Raw genomic sequence first — 19,568 nt, 5'->3', positions numbered from 1 at the left:
TGTTTTGTGTTTCTGGACACCCCTCAAAAAATAAAATCTATCTATCCTCAATAAATTCAAAATGTTTAAGAACATATTTTCCCCCAAAATGACATAACCCTTTATGTTGTCATAACCAGTATAGTATTATTATTTTTTATGTATTTAAATTTAGCAGAATGTTATCTCAGCTCTTTTCTATGCAGCTGCAGTTACTACTGCATGTTGAAGTCATAAAATGTACTTGAGTGAGATTTGAGTCTGAAGTCTTTTTAAGTCTGAAAAGTCATCATAAATGAAATATCAGGCCTTTAGTTAAAAGGAAGATTATCAGTTATGAAATACTTATCAGCTTCTGTGGAAAGTGTGGTTGATCAGCCCAAAGTGGTAATTTTTACTCTATGAATTTCATTTTTTTTTCTTTTCTTTTTTTTTTTTTTGTGAATTTTGAGTTACTGTGTTTTAAAAAGGTTAAATTAACAAATCTGTGAGCAATAATAATAATAATATCTTATGTTTATCTTATCTTCATCACATTCATCATCATAATAATAGTTATGTATTACAATATTTATTTTTATTATTATTTTATTATTTATTTTATTTATTATTATTATTATTATTATTATTATTATTATTATTATTATTATTATTATTATTATTATTATTATTAAACATGTATTTCTCTTTAATTTTGGGATCATTTTAATTACCGTAAAAATAATAACTTCATCACATTCCTGATCATAATAATAATTATGTATTACAGTACTTATTATTATTATTATTATTATTATTATTATTATTATTATTATTATTATAATTATTATTGATATTATTATTATTATTATTATTATTATTAATGAAATGTATTTCTCTTAAATTTTGGGATAATTCTAACTACATTAATACTACTACTACTACTACTACTACTACTCCTAATAATAAGGAAAAACACGATATCAAAAATAGGCCTACATATGTCATAATTAAAACAACTAAATCAATCAACATAATTTTTGTTCTTTTTTGTCACTTCAGTATAATTCAACATTTAAGTAGGCTTTCTATTAGCACATATAGCCTGTTTTCCCAAGAACAGGAAAGAACTGCGCAAGTCCAAACTGTCGTAAACTCCACTATACGCATAAATCAGCGAGCACGCGCTCCATCCTCCAGCTGAGCATCACTATTAACAAAGATGCGCAGCACCATCTTCGCCCCGCCCATCCCAGGCTGCGCTCTTCCTCGCAGCGTTCACGGCGCAGGCGCACTAGAGAAGCCTCCGCGCGGCTCACTATTTAGCAAGAAGGGAGCGCGCAAACTCAGCACCTGTCGTGCGTGTGGCTGGGGGATTCGGTGGGAGGGGTCATTATTTGGCAGGGAGCGGCAGAGAGACGAGCATTTCCTAGATACCCACAGCAACGCGTGGATTCATTCTGCTTCCATCACTTCACAAGCGAACCGGCGGATTTTTTGGGGCTTGTTTCAACTTACTGGCTTAGGTTTGAAAGCCGTCCGTTTGGAAATAAACCACAGCACCGTATTCCTCGGAAGTGTTTTGTTCCTGCACCGGGGCTGTCATCGCTGAAGGTAAGATCTATGGGAGCCACTTTGGAACAAGCAAACCGTTATTAGATGTGTCAGAAAGGCGAGGCTTGAGCATCCCAGCCTTATTACGCTCATTGTATCAGGTCAAAACAGAAAGAAATCAGATGTCCGATAGAAGATGTGTTGGTAAATCCCCCGAAGCGTCTGTCTGAAGCATCCTTCAGATGTATAATACAGTTATTCCAGCACCGAGGTGATGGCCAGTGCCTCCCATCTGCAGCCTGCTAGCATACCGGCTAACAAGCCCTTATTATGTTAAAAAACGGGAGGTTTTTAAAGGAATATCAACTGGATATTTACCATGCGATAACAGAGGTTGTTTTGCATACGCATGGTGTATTGTAATAACAAAAATCAGTGGTTCGTCTAACTGCGGTCCGTAGACACCTTCCCCTCCTCATTGTCGGAGCGCCTCCCGTCTGTAATGTCCCGTTATTCTTTGTCTGCTGTTACTATTGTGCCAGATTTTACATTTAAATGGCAGGTTAAACCAGCTTTTAGAATTGAAGCGAATTTAAGAAGTAAATAGGAAAGTTTTTGTTATAAGATATAACTTTTGGATACATGACATTGAGATATTTTGCCGGTTCTTGTTGCTGGATGAAACCCAGTGTTCAGAAATGAACTTCATGATATATAGTGCTTGAAAACTCATCGCAATCGTTTTTGAAGCTTTTATAAGAACGTTTTTTCCCCAACTATTATTGATTTGTGTCAAATACTCTAGTTTCAGGGTGCGAGTTGACGGTGGTCTGTGTGTTTGTGGCAGATGTGTCAGACTCTGAATTAGCTTCGAACAGCAAAAGCTTGAGGGTTTGTGCGTGTGTGAGTCTTTCAGCATGTTATTTGAAGGTTTAATAATTTGTGGGGGAAAAAAAAGTACAAATCAAAGTGTAATGAAATTTTCAGTACCATGATCAGTACCATGCTCAGACTCTTTCAGTATTAAAAAAGCCTGCTGTCTTTGGGGTTACTTCATACAGGCTTTAACTGTATAGCACACTACCAAAGATTTATAGGTATAGTTAACTGGGCTAGCGTTGTAAATGGCAATCAATGAAAAGACTGGTTGCGTTTACTGACATTTTAATTTAATTTAAAAAGCATGTCTTTAAGTTAGTCAACTTACCAAAAGTCATTGTATAATTTACAATCATTGAAATTAGCAGACCTGAACCAATATATTGATTGTTTGGATTTGTTTTTGGTTATGATGGTTTGTTTGGTCTGGACCAAAAAAGATAAACAGTACATTTATTTTTAGTTTACTTATCATTTATTCTGCCATTTTTAAGGCTGAACTTAAAGATATATAATACCTTTTATCCTATGCATTTTACAATATAACTTAGTAAACATCTAAAAGCAATGCTGAAAAAATACCATTACAGATACTGTAATGGTATTGTAGTATTGTATCTGTAATGGTATTTTTTACCATCTGAGTACTCATCAAAGCTTATAAAACATGTGAATGAATTAAAACAGCTCTCCGAGTTCCTCCATCACAGACAAACAAAGATCTGCTTTAGGTTTACAACTCCTGTTTTAAACTAATGGGCTAAGTAGTTCTTAGGTTGGGAAAACAATGATTCTTGATCATTTTGTCCTTTTGTCTTATGGTCACATCCTGTGACGTAATATATTGCATAATGGTTTGTTTGGTTGCATCTGGTCTGTGTTGCATTCATTAGGCTTGTCCTAAATACTTATGCACTATTCTATGCCATTTTATAGTATAAAGCTATCGGGCTCTGAGGTTCCATTACTTTATTTATCTTGTACGCCAAATACTCTTTTTTCATTATGCCTCTTTCTGATGGTGAATGCGGTTGTACTTAAGACAGGTATACTATTTGGTAGTTTGGTCATTTTATTCACTAATTTGGAAACGCTTCAATGTTGACAGACAAACAGTTTGAATTTCCGTTTAGTATAAAAATGTTGGTGTTCCATTAGGGACGACACTAAAATCACACCATACACAGTTGAGTCAATAAGTGTGTATAGTGCGCAAATTTGGGATGCAACTATTTTTCAGTCGAACCACACTAGTTTATTTGGAACCAAGATCTACCTATTGTTATGGTGCTTTCACACTTTGTTAACTGAACCAGTGTTTATACTATCTAAGCAAACTGAATTTAGCCCAAGTGCATGTGCACCAAAAGCACTATGAGTTCACACTTGATTTAATAAACAGAGCAACTGCCCCAGAGTTTGTTTTAACTAAACCAAGCATGCAAACTCTGAACAAAACCTAAAAAGCTATCAAATCACTGTACAGTATAGTGGCTGTAACTTGTAAAAGGTAATCTGAAACAGCAGAATTAGACCTGTGTAAAAATATAATTATGTTTGTGTGTTAGTTTTTGTTTCTTGGAGCAAGGCACGATTGCTTTATACTATAAATCAACTCAACGATTATATTGTAATACATTTTTAGACCCTTTAATTAGTATATAAAATGGCAGATTCATCTATGTTATGACCTGCTTTCTTCTGCTCACAAAATAATGCTGACAAAGTAAAAACTTTCATTTACAGTAACACAAATGTGAAGGTATTTTGAAATTATGTTGTTGTGTTTAAATTGGTTAACATAATCAAAATGGTTTGCTTCATATAAGCCTTAAACAAGTATGCTTGTAATATTACACATTAAATTCCCTTCAATCAGTGTAACAACAAAACACATTTACAGTATGTTCCTGCTATCTCTTGTAATTCCCTGTTTAAACTGCAAGTGACTCCACAAACTACAATGTTAACATTCTTATCAATGAAGCTGACTACTGTTAAGACGGGGTCTTTGATCACAATGCCAGTGTTTCATTTCCTAACTTGCAGCGTAGATGTATTTGCATACTGTACAGAGTTGTAGCACTGGCTGTAAGCAGAAACCAAATGGGTGTGAAAGGCCAACAGCGTGGCTACATTTAGAAGTCCAGCATTTGATTGACAGTGAGGTGTGCAGCGCTATTACAGCTTCCACAATCATGGCAGAGACTTTTTCTCAGCACTGTGTCAGCCAACCTGTTAGTTTGTCACATGCTTTCTGTTTTCCTGTAATATGACACTGTTATTTGAAGTCATATTAAATGTGCAGTATTTATCCAGAAGCTTTCACACAAACAAAGGCAAATGTTTTAATTCTTTGTGGCTGCTTTTTTTATTCTCTGGCATTGCACAGAACTAAAGTGCTTTATAGTAAGTAGCAGGAGAGCAGATTTTGCCCTGTGTCAGCTCTTTGGGATGTTCTGTGTGCGTGATCTCAGTAAATCTGGTCACTATGGTGTCTCCAAGCTGAGGCGAGGGGCTCTGTTTGCTAAGACAAACAGACGGTAATAAAGCACTCAGCCAGACGCACAGATTTTCTGAAAGTGAATATGCACTCTCTGCATTGAATGACAGGAAGTATCCTTGCATGCGTTGTTCAGACTATTGATTTAAATGTGTGCAGATATCTATACAGAGCTTGTCTTATGAAAACACACTTGAAGATGACCTGAATGTCTTTCTGTGGATCATAGACATGACGTCCCATTTTGATGTCTGGCTATACTCGCTCATAAGAAAACCATATACACGGAAACAAACGATGCCGTATGCTCGGCCATTCTGTCTGAATGGGGAATCAGCAAATTCTCCAAAACGGTTTGCCAAGCTTATGATTACATTACATATTTGGGATCACCAATAAAATTAAACAACTGTTTTATGTTTCGTTTCTAAACATTTTAATCAAACAAAATCTGCATTTTTTTCAGGTTGCCCAAGCTAATGTGTATGTGCATTCGAAAGAAACAAGATCACGACACCGACCTCACTTATAGCAATTTTACACATTATTAACCAGAGGATGATAATGTGTAAAACAACTATAAATGAAGTTGGAGTCGTGATCTTGTTTCAGATTGTGCGACTCACGACATGGCGAATCTCCACCAGAAATGACAGTTACTCTTTGTTTACAAGTTTGTGGACATTTTAGTAGTTGCTGTCATGTGATGTGCGTTTGACAGGATGGACTGTACCTCGCATTCGTTTCATAAAGATTATAAAACCAAAACTTTTGTTTTCAAGTGTAGTTAGTTAATTTAAAAGTACAGATTTCAAGCTTTATGGTGAAATATATCCTTATATCTGTGAAGCAAGTATTCGCTTAGATTCCAGTGGCTTTGTTGACCACAAAAAGTGTCGTAAACACATACGTCATGCACCGGGAGAAATGTCAGCCAATATCGATCGATGAGGCGGGTCTTGATTCACCATATTGACCGTTACACTTTTCCCCATTCAAAACTATACGAGTGACACATCTTGTGCATTCTATAGTATTTGACCAAAGTCCCTTTAAGGCAAGTCATTTCACTTGGCAGCCATCTTTGAAAGGCCTCTGGGGCAGTATGCTTGGGCATTTTGTTATCAGTTTCTCCAAAACTGTTTGCGAAGCTTATGATTACATTACATATGTGGAATCACCAATAAAATTAAACAACATCTGTCTCATAAGCTTCATTTCTAAACATTTGAATCAAGCAAAATCAGCAGTTTTCCAAGCTAATGTGCATGTGCACTCGAAATGAACAAGATCACGACACCAACCTCATTTACAGCCATTTTACACACTATCATCATTTCCCAAAACCATCGTTAGCCAACTAAGGTCGCAAGTTCCGTCGTTACAAACATAGTTTGTTGATTTGCCGTTTCTTAAATCCATCGTTCCAACGAACATTCGCAAACTGCCTCGCAAACTTGTGCAGGTGCAACTAAACCTCTGGAGCTGTAGTTGGAAACATAGGTCCTGACTGTGTTCTATTCCTACGTATCCCCCTATGCCCCATTTATTTAGAACATTCTAGCATTCAAAGTTGGAATGATTAAAAATAAAAAAGCATTAAGGTCATCTCTCTTAGGTGTAATTTGCTTTCAAACTATTTTTACAGTTCAGTTTTAGCGATCTTCATGTTTACAATTGTGCTCCCTTCGCATTGCACTTTGAAAACATTGATGTCATTTTGAACACAGCCTCATGACGAAAGCTGGCCTATAATTTGAAAGCGGAATTTATGTTACGTCTCCAAAGCTTGTGAAAACATAAAACATAGCATACGTTAATTATTTTAATTTATAGTAGGTTATTTATTAAGTGTCTGTACTGTATATGACATGGGCCTGTTGGTTAGAACTTTCTTCTGTGGTTTATATGTGTCAAATTGTAAAAGTAGACTTTTTAAAAAAATGTAAAATAAATTAAAAATATCCTACTTATTATTATTATTAATAATAATAACAACAATAATTATCATCATCATCATCATCATTAATATTCTTAATATTATTATTAAAGTAGGATTTTTTAAATTTCCTAATAAATATTATATTTAATTTTATAATAAATAGCCTCATTATTTATTTAAATGATTTATATATAATATTAGAATACGTGTTAGCTTTTGTAAGTGATTTTATGTTGTAGAATAGAATATGTAATGTTCAACTTCTCAATAATATTAGTAAAGCAAACATAGGCCCTATATATATTTCAATTAGTATGGAAAACGAGTGCATGTTTTTATCAAAACTAATATTGGATTTTATTTTAAATGCGTGTTTGTGTAAAACAATATAACTTGCACAAAGAAATGATCGGGTTCTTCTCTAAAGAAGTTGTTACTGCACCCCATTTGGAACATCATTGTGGGCGTTTTACGCTATAACTAACGTGGTTCAAGCGATGGAAAAGGCGACAGAGAAGCTAGGGGTTTTGGGAACCACTCGTCACTGCATCGTTCTTTTCCCAAATGATGCATCGTACTATGATAGTTCAGCCACGAGTTACGTCGTTGTTTGGGAAACGCACCCCTGGATAATACTTCAGCAGATCATGTTGGTCTTCTAAAGTAATCCACAACTTGGTCTTGATGGCAAATCTCCTGCCAAAATGGCAGTGACTCTTTGTTTACAAGTTTGTAAGCGTTTGAGTAGTTGCTGTCATGTGTTGTGCATTGGACAGGGTGAATTGTACCTTGCGTTCGTTTCATACAGATTACAAAACCAAAAAAACTTTTGTTTTCAAGTGCACTTGGTTCATTTAAAAGTACAGATTTCAAGCTTTATTTGGATATATTTCTTATATCAAATTCCCTCCATTGGCCCTTACCCATCCCTCCCAGTCATCCCCATCCACTGAATTGGCTCTATCACTGTCTCTCCACTTTACCTGTAGCTGGTGTGTGGTGAGCGTACTAACGCCATTGTCCTGTGGCTGCCTTCGCATCATCCAAGTGGATGCTGCACACTGGTGGTGGTGTGGAGAATACCCCCTTCATGATTGTGAAGCGCTTTGGGTGCATGGCCATACACAATAAATGTTCTATAAAATACACATTACATTACATTACATTACATCATGTCTGTGAAGCAAGTATTTGCTCATTCCTCCGTGGCGGGGCGACACACCAAAATTCATCCTGCCACGGCTACATTACAGCTTCTCATTCAAAACATTCAGTCGTTTTTTTAAAATAGCGGGTTATAATCACACTAAAACGTATTAAGAGGTAAGTGAATTACAACAGTGCAAACTTTTCTGTAATCGTAGTAGTGCTGTGCATTATTTTTTTAACCCCAATCTCTGATTGGCTCCAGTACTAGTAGGCATTGCTTTATTCGCCATATCGACATTTACTTTTTTCAATTCAAAACTATACTAGTGACACATCTTGTGTTTTTTATAGTGTTTGGCTGTACTGACAAACAGAAAAAAAACTGCTGAGATTTTAAATGACTTTGATTTTAATGTCATAAAATGACACTGCATGCCAATTTCACTAGATTTTGCCAGATATTACACTGAATTACATTTAAGTGTATCTTCTGTAAATCATGACAGACATAATCTGTAATTATTCAATAATAATAATAATGAAAAACAGGACACATTCTGATTCATTTCCTCCCCACATTTTTATTGTTTTAATGTTTGAAAGTCATTTTTTTAATCTTTGACCCATATATATTCCTGAAGTGTTTAAAAACAAACTATTTGTAGAATAGTATTAGAGGCTCATAATTATAAGTGAGGCTTCTGACAGTATACTGTATATATCCTCACATTTTCATAAGTGCAATGCATTTATCTGCTGTTTATTTTAAATAGGTTTTAAACTGAACACATTTGCTTAGTTTTATCAGCAGCATTTGTTTGAAGTTTCAGAATAATTCATCAAGCTAATTGCATTTCTGTTTGCGAATCTGCTTATAAATGTGCCCATAAAGTGCTTTTCAGGCAAGCTTTTAAATAAATAGCTGAAAATGTCTTTTTATTATCACAGTTTAAAATTACAAGGGATTTTTCAATGATGCAGAGATGAAAATCAAAAGGAGAGGTCGATGTGAATTTCAAGAAGTACGTAGAGGTTTGTTTTGATCAGAGATTTAGTTTTTTGTCTGTGATCTATGACTATGCTTTGTTTTACTCCTACCTTTATTTAATTAAGGCCACATTTATATTGCATTAGCTTGGGTATATGCCACAGACCATATGCAAATTTCATGAATACTCCCACTTATTCTTTTGCTGACATGCTGAACTTCTGCATTGTAATCTGGGTAATGTGACTAATGTTCGTGGTGACTGATTTGAAAAGACTCGAAACCCCATCTACATCAATGTTAATGTGCCTGAGGACATTGTGAGATGCCTATTGGGATGCAGATGTAGCTTTTGTTTCATGGAAGCTCCCCATTAGGTTTCATGTAAGTCGTTTTTTGTGCTGATTTTGATCAGTTTCTCATTAATTTAGAAAAGAGGAAGCATAAAACTGATGCCAGGTGACAAAGTGATTCTTCCACTTCCTCTCCAACTCTACCAATCAAGCAGGAATGTTGTTCTTGTTGATTTCGTTTAAATCATTTACAGTATCAGGATTCCTAGATGATAACATTCTGGAGTATTTCACAAGCTAATACAATTTAGGGTTTTCTACTTCAAAATTATATTTATCGGTTATTGTGCTACTTCCATTTCTTCTTAATTATTAGTGAAACTTACCATAGCAAATAGTTTCTACCAGTATTGGGTAAGTTACTTTAAAAAAGTAATAGATTACAAATTACTGACTACTACTGGAAAATTGTACTCAACATTACTAATTACTTCACTTTGAAGTTACGTTGTATATAAAATATACCTATAAAAATACAAAATAAATTGCAGCACTTTCAGTACTGGAATATTCACTGAAAAACATTACAATGGGTTGATCACAGCAGCTTGACATACTAAAAAGACTTAAAGAGTTCACCCTAAACTTAAAATTCTCTCATCATTCACTTGTTCCAAACCTGTTTGTCTTTTTTTTTTTTGAACACAAAAGACATGAAGAAAACTGGATACCAGTTAGGGCTGGGTGGTATATCGAGTTCTGGGGATATATCTATATGATTCCTCAACGCGATGCGGGATTATCCAATATCTTTCATATCGATATGGTTTGAGGCCACACGCACACATTCTGCGCGAAACAGACCACTCCAAGGTAGCACGTGAGCTCCACTTGCACAAATGTGCGCATATGCAAATGAATGATTCACTCCATGAGTCATACAAAAGAATTGTTCAAAATGAACAAATTTTTCAAAAACGATCCATCACTGGCGGGAACATAAGTAACGGAATCACATTGACTTTAGGAACTCTAATCAAATTACACAAAGCAAATGTAAACTGTAATTTGTTACATTACTCCGTTCCCCAAAAATGTAATTAGAATACAGTCACATCCAACTCTGGTTTCTACATACGTTTTTTTTTTTCAGTGTATGCCCACTTGTTGAAGGAATACTCCACTTTTTTTTTGAAAATATCCTAATTTTACAACTCCTCTAGAGTTAAGCAGTTCAGTTTTATTATTTTTGAATCCATTCAGCCGATCTTCAGGTCGAACACTTTTAAGCTAAGCTTAGCATAGATCATTGAATTGGATTAGACCATTAGCGTCTTTTTCAAAAATGTTTTGATAATGTATTTTAATTTAAAGCATGACTCTTCTATAGTTACATTGTGTACTACACTGAAAAAAAATTATGTCTGCAAAATTGTTGCAAAAAATGTATGTGTTAAATTTAAACAAACAAATCAAATTTAGTAATGTTCAACTCAATTTGTTTGTTTAATTTCAGCCCAAAGAAATTGTTTACACTTAACTTAGAAAAAAATTGAGTAAATCCAAGGAATCATCTTTGAATCGATTTTTTTCAGAGTAAGACCAAGAGAAAAAATAAAAAGTTGCTGTTTTCTAGGCTGATATGTCTATGAACTGTAGTCTCATTTTGGCATAATAATCAAGTAACTTTGCTGCTATACCATGATCGCAATGATATTACACAGCACCTGAAAATATTTCCCACTTAATTAACTTCCAACGACACAGTGGCTCAGTGGTTAGCACTGCCACCTCACAGTAAGAAGGTCGCTGGTTCGAGCCCCGGCTGGGTCAGTTGGAATTTCTGTGTGGAGTTTGCATGTTCTCTCAGTGTTTGCATTGGTATCCTCTGGGTGCTCCGGTTTCCAAATACATGTGGTATAGACCTTTTTCTTGGCTGCTGCATGGAGGGTGCCATAGCGACCAGCGTCTTCCGGTAGAATGCTAAGAACGTCCGTTTACAGCGTTTACAACTGGTAATTTGCGCTCCGAAAATGGGTATCAATAGCGTTTTGAGTGGATTACGGAGTGTTTTTGTGATACACAACTTTGAAAGGTGTGTGTTAAAGGCGTTAAAATCTGTCAGATGTGGTTCAAGCGCACGAGAAAAACTTTCTCCTAGTTCACGTGTCTGCCGTCAGAAATACAGTCCGTGTGTGTTTCCCCGGCCTGTTGGCTGTTAGCTCAGCGGCTCTTCAATACACACACACACACACACACACACACACGCACACACCACGCGCACACATGCAGTACTTCACTACATTATAGAGCAAACCAGATTACTGGCATGAAACTTAACAGGTATGTAAGTCATGCAATTTACAAAAATGACCAATAAAAGTCTGTTACTGATACGCTGATGGCTGATTTGCATGTTCATTCTAATCGTGAGCCGTTTATATTTCATTTAGTGTGTTGTATTTACCACGGTTTGTGTTTTTCTGTCATTTCAAAATGTCAATTTATTTTCACTTCGTCACAGTTATAAAATCAGTGTGCTAGTGGGACAGTACAGGTGACTTTAGCGATGACGAGGCTTCATTTAAACAGCAGAAGATGCCATCTGACAACAAGGGGAAAATGCCTCACAGCAGTTGTTTTCCATCCTTTTAGATCACATTTTTTTAAATGATCAGTCCAGGAGGTGGCGCTAAACAGTATCAGTTTAAAGATGATAAAAGCATGAAAATAGATTAAAACTATCGTTTCACAGCTGTCCAAATGTGACTGTTTACACGCATAAGCTGCCGACCGGAAGTTCTTAGCATACACGCAAAGCATAATGGGTAATTTTGAATTCCAAGAAAAAAGTCTATAGGTGAATTGAATAAACTAAATTGCCCGTAGTGTATGTGTTTGAATGCGAGAGTGTATGGGTGTTTGCCATTACTGTGTTGCGGCTGTAAGGGCATCCGCTGTGTAAAACATATGCTGAATAAGTTGGCTGTTCATTCCACTGTGGCAACCCCTGATAAATAAATGGACTAAGCTGAAGAAACATGAATGAATGAATGAAAAGTTAACTTTCAACATGACCAGCTGCTTTCAAAGGGAACGTGTGCCAGTCGTAATTTCATTGCACCTGCTACCACCATGGTACAGCAGCGAACTTACTTGATTATTACGCAGAATGAGGATATTCTTTATTATTCCATATCAGCCTAGAAAATAGCAACTTTCCATATTTCGTCAGTCTTAGCACAGGCTGTAACTACGAAAGAGTCAAGCTTTAAATAGAAAAATAATCAAAACTCTTTGTGTGCTTATGCTAATGGTCTAATCTGATTTAATGATCTATGCTAAGCTAAGCTAAAGTGCTTCTGCCTGACGCAGAGATCGGCTATAGATTCGGAATAGATTTAAAATAATGAAAAACTCAACTGTTTAACTTAAGGGGAGTTGTAAAAGAGCCCATTTTCTTAAAAAGAGTAGAGTTTCTTTGACAGTTGCATATATTTTTTCTTTTAAAAAGCCAGGTTATTTCTTATTTCCGTCACACCGTAGGCGTTATATGAACAGCTCATGTTGAAATGGGTCTTTCGAGAGCCATATGGATGGAGTATTTTAGAAAGGCTTGCTGATTGTGGGTCAGTGCAAAAGGGCAGCATCTACCTGGAGACACATTTGCTTTTTAAAACCCTGCATTGTGTGTAGTGATTAGCATTTTCTGAGAGGAAGGCTTTCCATATTTTCTGTGAGATGTTTCCGTGAGTAGATACATTTCTGATCTTCTCGTTTGGAAACAGTGGCACCTTTGAGTTCGGAGATAGTGCGAGCAGTTGCCTATGGCACTTTAGAAGTAACTGAACTAGTGATGCTGCAGGATGGAGCTTAACTAACATGAACACATTTGAGCATGACACATTTGGAAAATGTAGCTAACAATCTCATTAGTCCTTTGGATTTCAGATTGCCAAAAAAAAAAAAAAACGAAAAACACACTTTTGCATTCAGAAGGCTGTTTCTTTATCTGAGCAGCTTTTTCACATCATCTCCTTGAATAATTTAAAGGGCACCAGTAAACCTTGTTTCATTTTTTTTCTTGGGCATGTGTGACTGTGATAATAATATAACAGAAGCTTGCAGAAACTTCATCAATTCATCCTCCTCTTCATCTGTTTTTCTAGTTACCATCTTTCTCCAGGAGTAGTTTGTAAAGGAATCATCTCCTTCCTTGGTTTGCAGTCTTCCTCTCTGTTCAACTTAAATGGCTGTATTCTATATCAAGATTTTTTTTTGTTAAGCTTTCCTCTTCTGCACACCCTTTGTCACGGATTGGTCAGGCTCTCACGATCCCCACTCACGAAGATCACCATCACCTGACTTCTAATGAGCACACAGCTGCATCACATTCACGAGCACCAGATAAAAGCACAGCACTCCAGTCGCTCATTGTCCGGGCTCGTCTCGACGAAAGCGGACAACTGAGCGACCACTCAGCGTAGTCATCCTCAGCTAAAACAAACGCTTTACTTACCTGTTCTCTTTGTATTCCTCCTAGTCTTCCTGGTCCACCCGAATCGTCCTGTCTTCCAGTCCTTCCAAGTCTGTGTCATCCTCTGTCAGCTGTATCTGGTGTGTGCTGTCCATCCTCGTGTATTCCTGTTACCCAGCCACGGAGGAAAAGACCCCACCATCATTCCTGATCCTCCTGGCTATCCTTCATGTGCTCCTTGTTGTCATTTAATAAACACCCTAACGTTTCCTTACCTCTGTCTCCTGTCCGCTTCATAACAGAAGCCCGGACCAATAACGACGACAACATGAGCACCCCCGATCACTTTCAAGAGCTGGTGGACCAGTTGAAGCGGATTCTACAGCCACCAGCTCCACTTTCCAACGCACCACCAGCACCGAGCACTTCCGCCTCCACAGTTTCTTCTTCGGCCCTTCCTTCCAGTCCCATGGCCCGACCAGCGCCCTACTCAGGCGGAGCGGGGGAGTGCAATGGTTTTCTGTTACAATGTTCCCTCATATTCGAAATGCAACCTTCTCTATATCCCACAGATAAGTCAAAGATCGCCTACATCGTATCACTACTCTCTGGGCCTGCACTTAAATGGGCTGAGACGATCTGGAACCAAGCCGGGCCGGTCATGAATTCCATCACTACCTTCACGGAGTATTTCAAAGAGGTGTTTGGACGTTCTGATGGGGAAGTAGCCGCTGGAGAGCAGCTGTATCATCTAAAGCAAGGTACTCTATCTACACAGGAATATGCTCTCCGGTTTCGCACTCTAGCAGCTGCAAGTGGATGGAATGAGAGATCGTTGTTGACCACGTACCGGCTCGGCTTGGAACCCACTCTCCGAATCCAGCTGGCCACATTAGATGATACTATGGGTCTGGAGAGATTCATCCAACATTCTCTCCGATGTTCCGATCGTCTCCGTTCCTATCAACAGGACACCATCACCCCCTCGTCTGCACTCCTCCAATCGCCTGAGTCAACAGCCTCTCCAGAACCAGAACCCATGATAATAGAGTCTGGAAGACTGACATCAGCGGAACGACAGAGGAGGCTGACCCGGGGTCTGTGTCTATACTGCGGTGTCAGTGGACACACCCGTATGGAGTGTCCCCTTCGTCCCATTCGGACTTCAGTGAGTGTATTCAGTACGAATATTGAACAATGTAAACCACTTACTACCACCGTACAAATAACTACTGCCTCTATTTCTCTCCTTGTCACAGCCCTCATCGACTCCGGGTCAGCAGGGAACTTCATCTCCCAATCCCTCTGTCGTCAACTCCACCTACGTACTGAGGCGTCCTCGCATATATACCAGATACAACCGATAACCCAGTGCACTCGATCTTCGACCCGTATCCATCGACAATGCGAAGACATCCTTCTTCAAGTGGGGTTGTTACATCAAGAGAGGATTCAATTTCTGGTTCTGGAGGGTGCAAATATGGACATCATTCTAGGGCGCCCGTGGCTGGTGAAGCACGATCCCATCATCTCTTGGGGCACAGGAGAGATAAAGAAATGGGGATCTGGATGTACACCTACCTGTTTTCCAAATCTCCCTCTTCAAGGTCGGAACCCCATTTCTTTGTTTACAACATCGGTCGAGAGTCCTCCTGAGAAGCAGTCTATCCACATTCCTAAGGAGTACAGCTCCTTTCATGATGTCTTCTGCCCCAAGAGAGCTTCCCAGCTACCGCCGCATCGGCCATGGGACTGCGCGATCGACCTAGTTCCAGATGCCCAGTTGCCAAGAGGTAGGATCTACCCGCTCTCGCTTCCAGAGAATCAGGCAATGGAAGATTACATAAGGGAGGCTCTGAGTCAGGGGTACATACGTCACTCAAAATCACCAGCCGCCTCAAGCTTCTTCTTTGTGGCCAAGAAGGACGGAGGGCTGCGTCCATGCATCGACTACAGGGTCCTAAATAACGGTACAGTAAAATACCGATATCCCCTTCCTCTGGTACCAGCCGCTTTGGAACAGCTCCGAGAAGCTAAAGTCTTCACTAAATTGGACCTCCGCAGCGCGTATAATCTGATAAGAATACGTGAGGGGGACCAATGGAAGACAGCATTCGTGACCCCTACTGGCCACTATGAATATGAGGTCATGCCTTACGGTCTGGTCAACGCCCCCTCCGTATTCCAAAACTTCATTCATGAAGTCCTCCGGGAGTTTCTTCACCACTTTGTAATAGTGTACATAGATGACATCCTCATTTACTCCCGGAGTGAGGCCGAACATCGCCAACACGTTGCGGAGGTCCTACACACATTGAGAGAACATCACCTCTACCTCAAAGCGGAGAAATGCTCATTCCACCAGAAGTCGATTCATTTCTTGGGATACATCATTGACCAAACCGGTATACGTATGGATGGGAAGAAAATTGAGGCTGTTCTATCCTGGTCAGAACCCACTTCCATTAAGGAGCTCCAGAGGTTTCTTGGGTTTGCTAACTTTTATAGACGGTTTATCAAGGACTACAGCAGGATTACATCACCTCTCACTAATCTCCTCAAGGGTAAACCCAAAGGACTGGAGTGGACCAAAGAAGCAGCCGCAGCCTTCCGCCTTCTTAAGAAGGAGTTCACAAGGGCCCCACTCCTGACTCATCCTGACCCAAATCTTCCTTTCGTGGTGGAAGTGGACGCATCCACCACCGGCGTCGGGGCAGTATTATCCCAACATCATGATACACCGCCCCGACTGCATCCCTGTGCCTATTTCTCTCGGAAGTTGAGCCCGGCGGAGCAGAATTACAGCATAGGAGACAGGGAGCTTCTAGCAATCAAGCTAGCCTTGGAGGAGTGGCGTCACTGGTTGGAGGGAGCCAAACATCCGTTCCAGGTGATCACAGATCACAAAAACCTCCAATATATCAAAGAGGCCAAGAGACTATGTCCACGTCAAGCCAGATGGTCACTTTTCTTCTCACGTTTTGATTTCTCCATTTCCTATCGTCCAGGACCCAAGAATCTAAGAGCAGACGCTCTCTCTCGTTTACACGAGCATCACGATCATGAAGAACTCCCAACGAAGATTCTTCCCGAACACATCTCCATTTGTCCGATCACCTGGAACGCTCCTCCAGTCGTTGCCACTCCGGAAGCCCCTGCTCCGCCGGGATGCCCTCCTCATCGGCAGTTCATACCACCTGAACACCGGGTAGATCTGATCCACTCCTTACATACCTCGCTAGGCACTGGACATCCAGGGATCAACAATACTCTCTCGCTAGTATCCCAACGATTCTGGTGGCCAAACATGGCAAGGGATGTGAGGCAATATGTTCAGGGCTGTAAGGACTGTGCCCAATCCAAGAGCCCACGTCATCTACCCGCTGGAAAGCTCCATCCCTTGCCGATTCCGAACCGTCCCTGGTCACACCTAGGAGTGGACTTTATCACTGACCTCCCCTCGTCAGAAGGTAATACCTGTATTCTAGTCATCGTAGATAGATTCTCAAAGTTTGTCAAACTAATCCCTCTGAAAGGTCTTCCCACAGCCTTTGAAACAGCCGACAATATCTTTAATCAAGTCTTCAGGTCATTTGGTATTCCAGAAGATATTGTGTCGGACAGAGGTCCACAGTTCATCTCACGTCTATGGAAAGCCTTCTTCAAGCTCCTAGGTGTGGCCGTCAGCCTCTCTTCTGGATATCATCCCCAAACCAACGGGCAGACAGAGAGGAAGATTCAGGAGGTGGGACGGTTCCTGAGGACCTTCTGCAGTGGTCACCAGAGCTCCTGGAGCCAGTATTTGGGCTGGGCAGAATATGCCCAAAATTCACTGCGGCAACCCTCCACCGGACTCACGCCATTCCAGTGCGTCCTGGGCTTCCAACCACCGCTCTTTCCCTGGGATGGCGAACCATCTGATGTCCCCGCAGTGGATCACTGGTTCCGGGAGAGCGAGAGAGTCTGGGACGAGGCTCATCAACATCTGCAGAGGGCAGTCCGTCGAAGCAAGGTAACCGCCGATAGAAGAAGGTCTGAAGAACCCAGATACACACCCGGACAAAAGGTGTGGCTATCCACCCGGGACATACGCATGCGACTGCCCTCTCGCAAGTTAAGTCCCCGATTTGTTGGTCCCTTCACCATCGTGGAACAGGTTAACCCCGTCACCTACAAACTACAATTACCCTCTCACTACCGTATTCACCCTACATTCCACGTATCACTCCTGAAACCCTATCACGATCCTGTTCTTCCCTCCACAGAGCCTGACCACGAAGAGGAACCCCCTCCTCCACTGCTCCTAGAAGAAGGAGCCGTCTACGCAGTGAAGGAGATCTTGCGTTCCCGACGTCGTGGTGGCCAGTTGGAGTACCTGGTGGACTGGGAAGGGTACGGCCCCGAAGAAAGGACATGGGTTCCCAGAGCTGATATTCTCGATCCTAGTCTCATGGTGGAGTTTCATGAGAGCCACCCTGAGTTCCCAGCGCCTAGAGGCAGAGGGAGACCACCACGGCGTCGGAGGTGTCGGCCCTCAGGAGCGGGCCCTGGGGAGGGGGGTACTGTCACGGATTGGTCAGGCTCTCACGATCCCCACTCACGAAGATCACCATCACCTGACTTCTAATGAGCACACAGCTGCATCACATTCACGAGCACCAGATAAAAGCACAGCACTCCAGTCGCTCATTGTCCGGGCTCGTCTCGACGAAAGCGGACAACTGAGCGACCACTCAGCGTAGTCATCCTCAGCTAAAACAAACGCTTTACTTACCTGTTCTCTTTGTATTCCTCCTAGTCTTCCTGGTCCACCCGAATCGTCCTGTCTTCCAGTCCTTCCAAGTCTGTGTCATCCTCTGTCAGCTGTATCTGGTGTGTGCTGTCCATCCTCGTGTATTCCTGTTACCCAGCCACGGAGGAAAAGACCCCAACATCATTCCTGATCCTCCTGGCTATCCTTCATGTGCTCCTTGTTGTCATTTAATAAACACCCTAACGTTTCCTTACCTCTGTCTCCTGTCCGCTTCATAACACCCTTCAATCTGTATTATTATTTACATATAAACAATACTGTCATTTAATACTAGCTGTCAGATATAAGAACTGAATCTTACATTTTAACTTCACATGCATCTCATCTCATTTGCCATCATGCTACTGTGTCAAATGATGTCAGAAATCTGTCAGCATATCATAACTGGTTATACTCTGTATAATCTTATAAACTGAAAAAAAAATATTCAAAGATGATTCCTTGGATTTACTCAATTTTTTTATGTTAAGTGGTTGTAAACAATTTATTTGGGCTGAATTTAAACAAACTAATTAAGTTGAACATTATTAAATGTAATTTGTTTAAATTCAACATAAATAAATTGTTTGCAACAGTTTTGCATGCAACACTTTTTTTCAGTGTACTAAATTGTAGTAGTAGTGGTTGTAGTTGTTGTTATTTGTTTTGTTAAATCCTTATGTCCACAGAAGACAAGTTCCCAGAACTTTGTCAACAGAACTCCAGCTCTCTTTATTTGGTTTTGCACTTATTATTTAGTTAATTTAGACCAAATTTAGGCAAACAGATCATCATGCTTAGTCACTGTGTAAACTTGATTAAAGTTATCTCACACTGTGAGATTTCAGCCATGATTTTGTCATCTGAGACAAATTTGGGAAATCCAAAAGATTCCTGAAATCCTAGGCTAAAATCTGTGGTCTTTGATCGTTGGTTTGACATGTTCACTGACAGCAGCTCAATGCCCGTTGCGATCAGATTTTTCCTCTGATGAAGTTCTGGCAGCGTCAGAAGATTTCAGACACTTTCCTGC

At 39.9% G+C, this 19,568-nt stretch overlaps 1 protein-coding gene across 1 annotated transcript in view; it reads left to right on the top strand.

Annotated features, from left to right (window-relative positions):
- Nucleotides 1-1,348: 1,348 nt before the first annotated feature.
- Nucleotides 1,349-19,568, top strand: part of ctnna2 (catenin (cadherin-associated protein), alpha 2) — an 845,686-nt gene continuing 827,466 nt past the window's right edge. The window contains 1 exon segment of the mRNA XM_056456768.1: nt 1,349-1,572. The gene's annotated coding sequence lies outside the window, so the exon portion shown is untranslated.

This window comes from Danio aesculapii, chromosome 1 (assembly GCF_903798145.1).
Source record: "Danio aesculapii chromosome 1, fDanAes4.1, whole genome shotgun sequence".
Classification (NCBI taxonomy): domain Eukaryota; kingdom Metazoa; phylum Chordata; class Actinopteri; order Cypriniformes; family Danionidae; genus Danio; species Danio aesculapii.
This window is presented reverse-complemented; position numbering and strand designations above follow the sequence as displayed.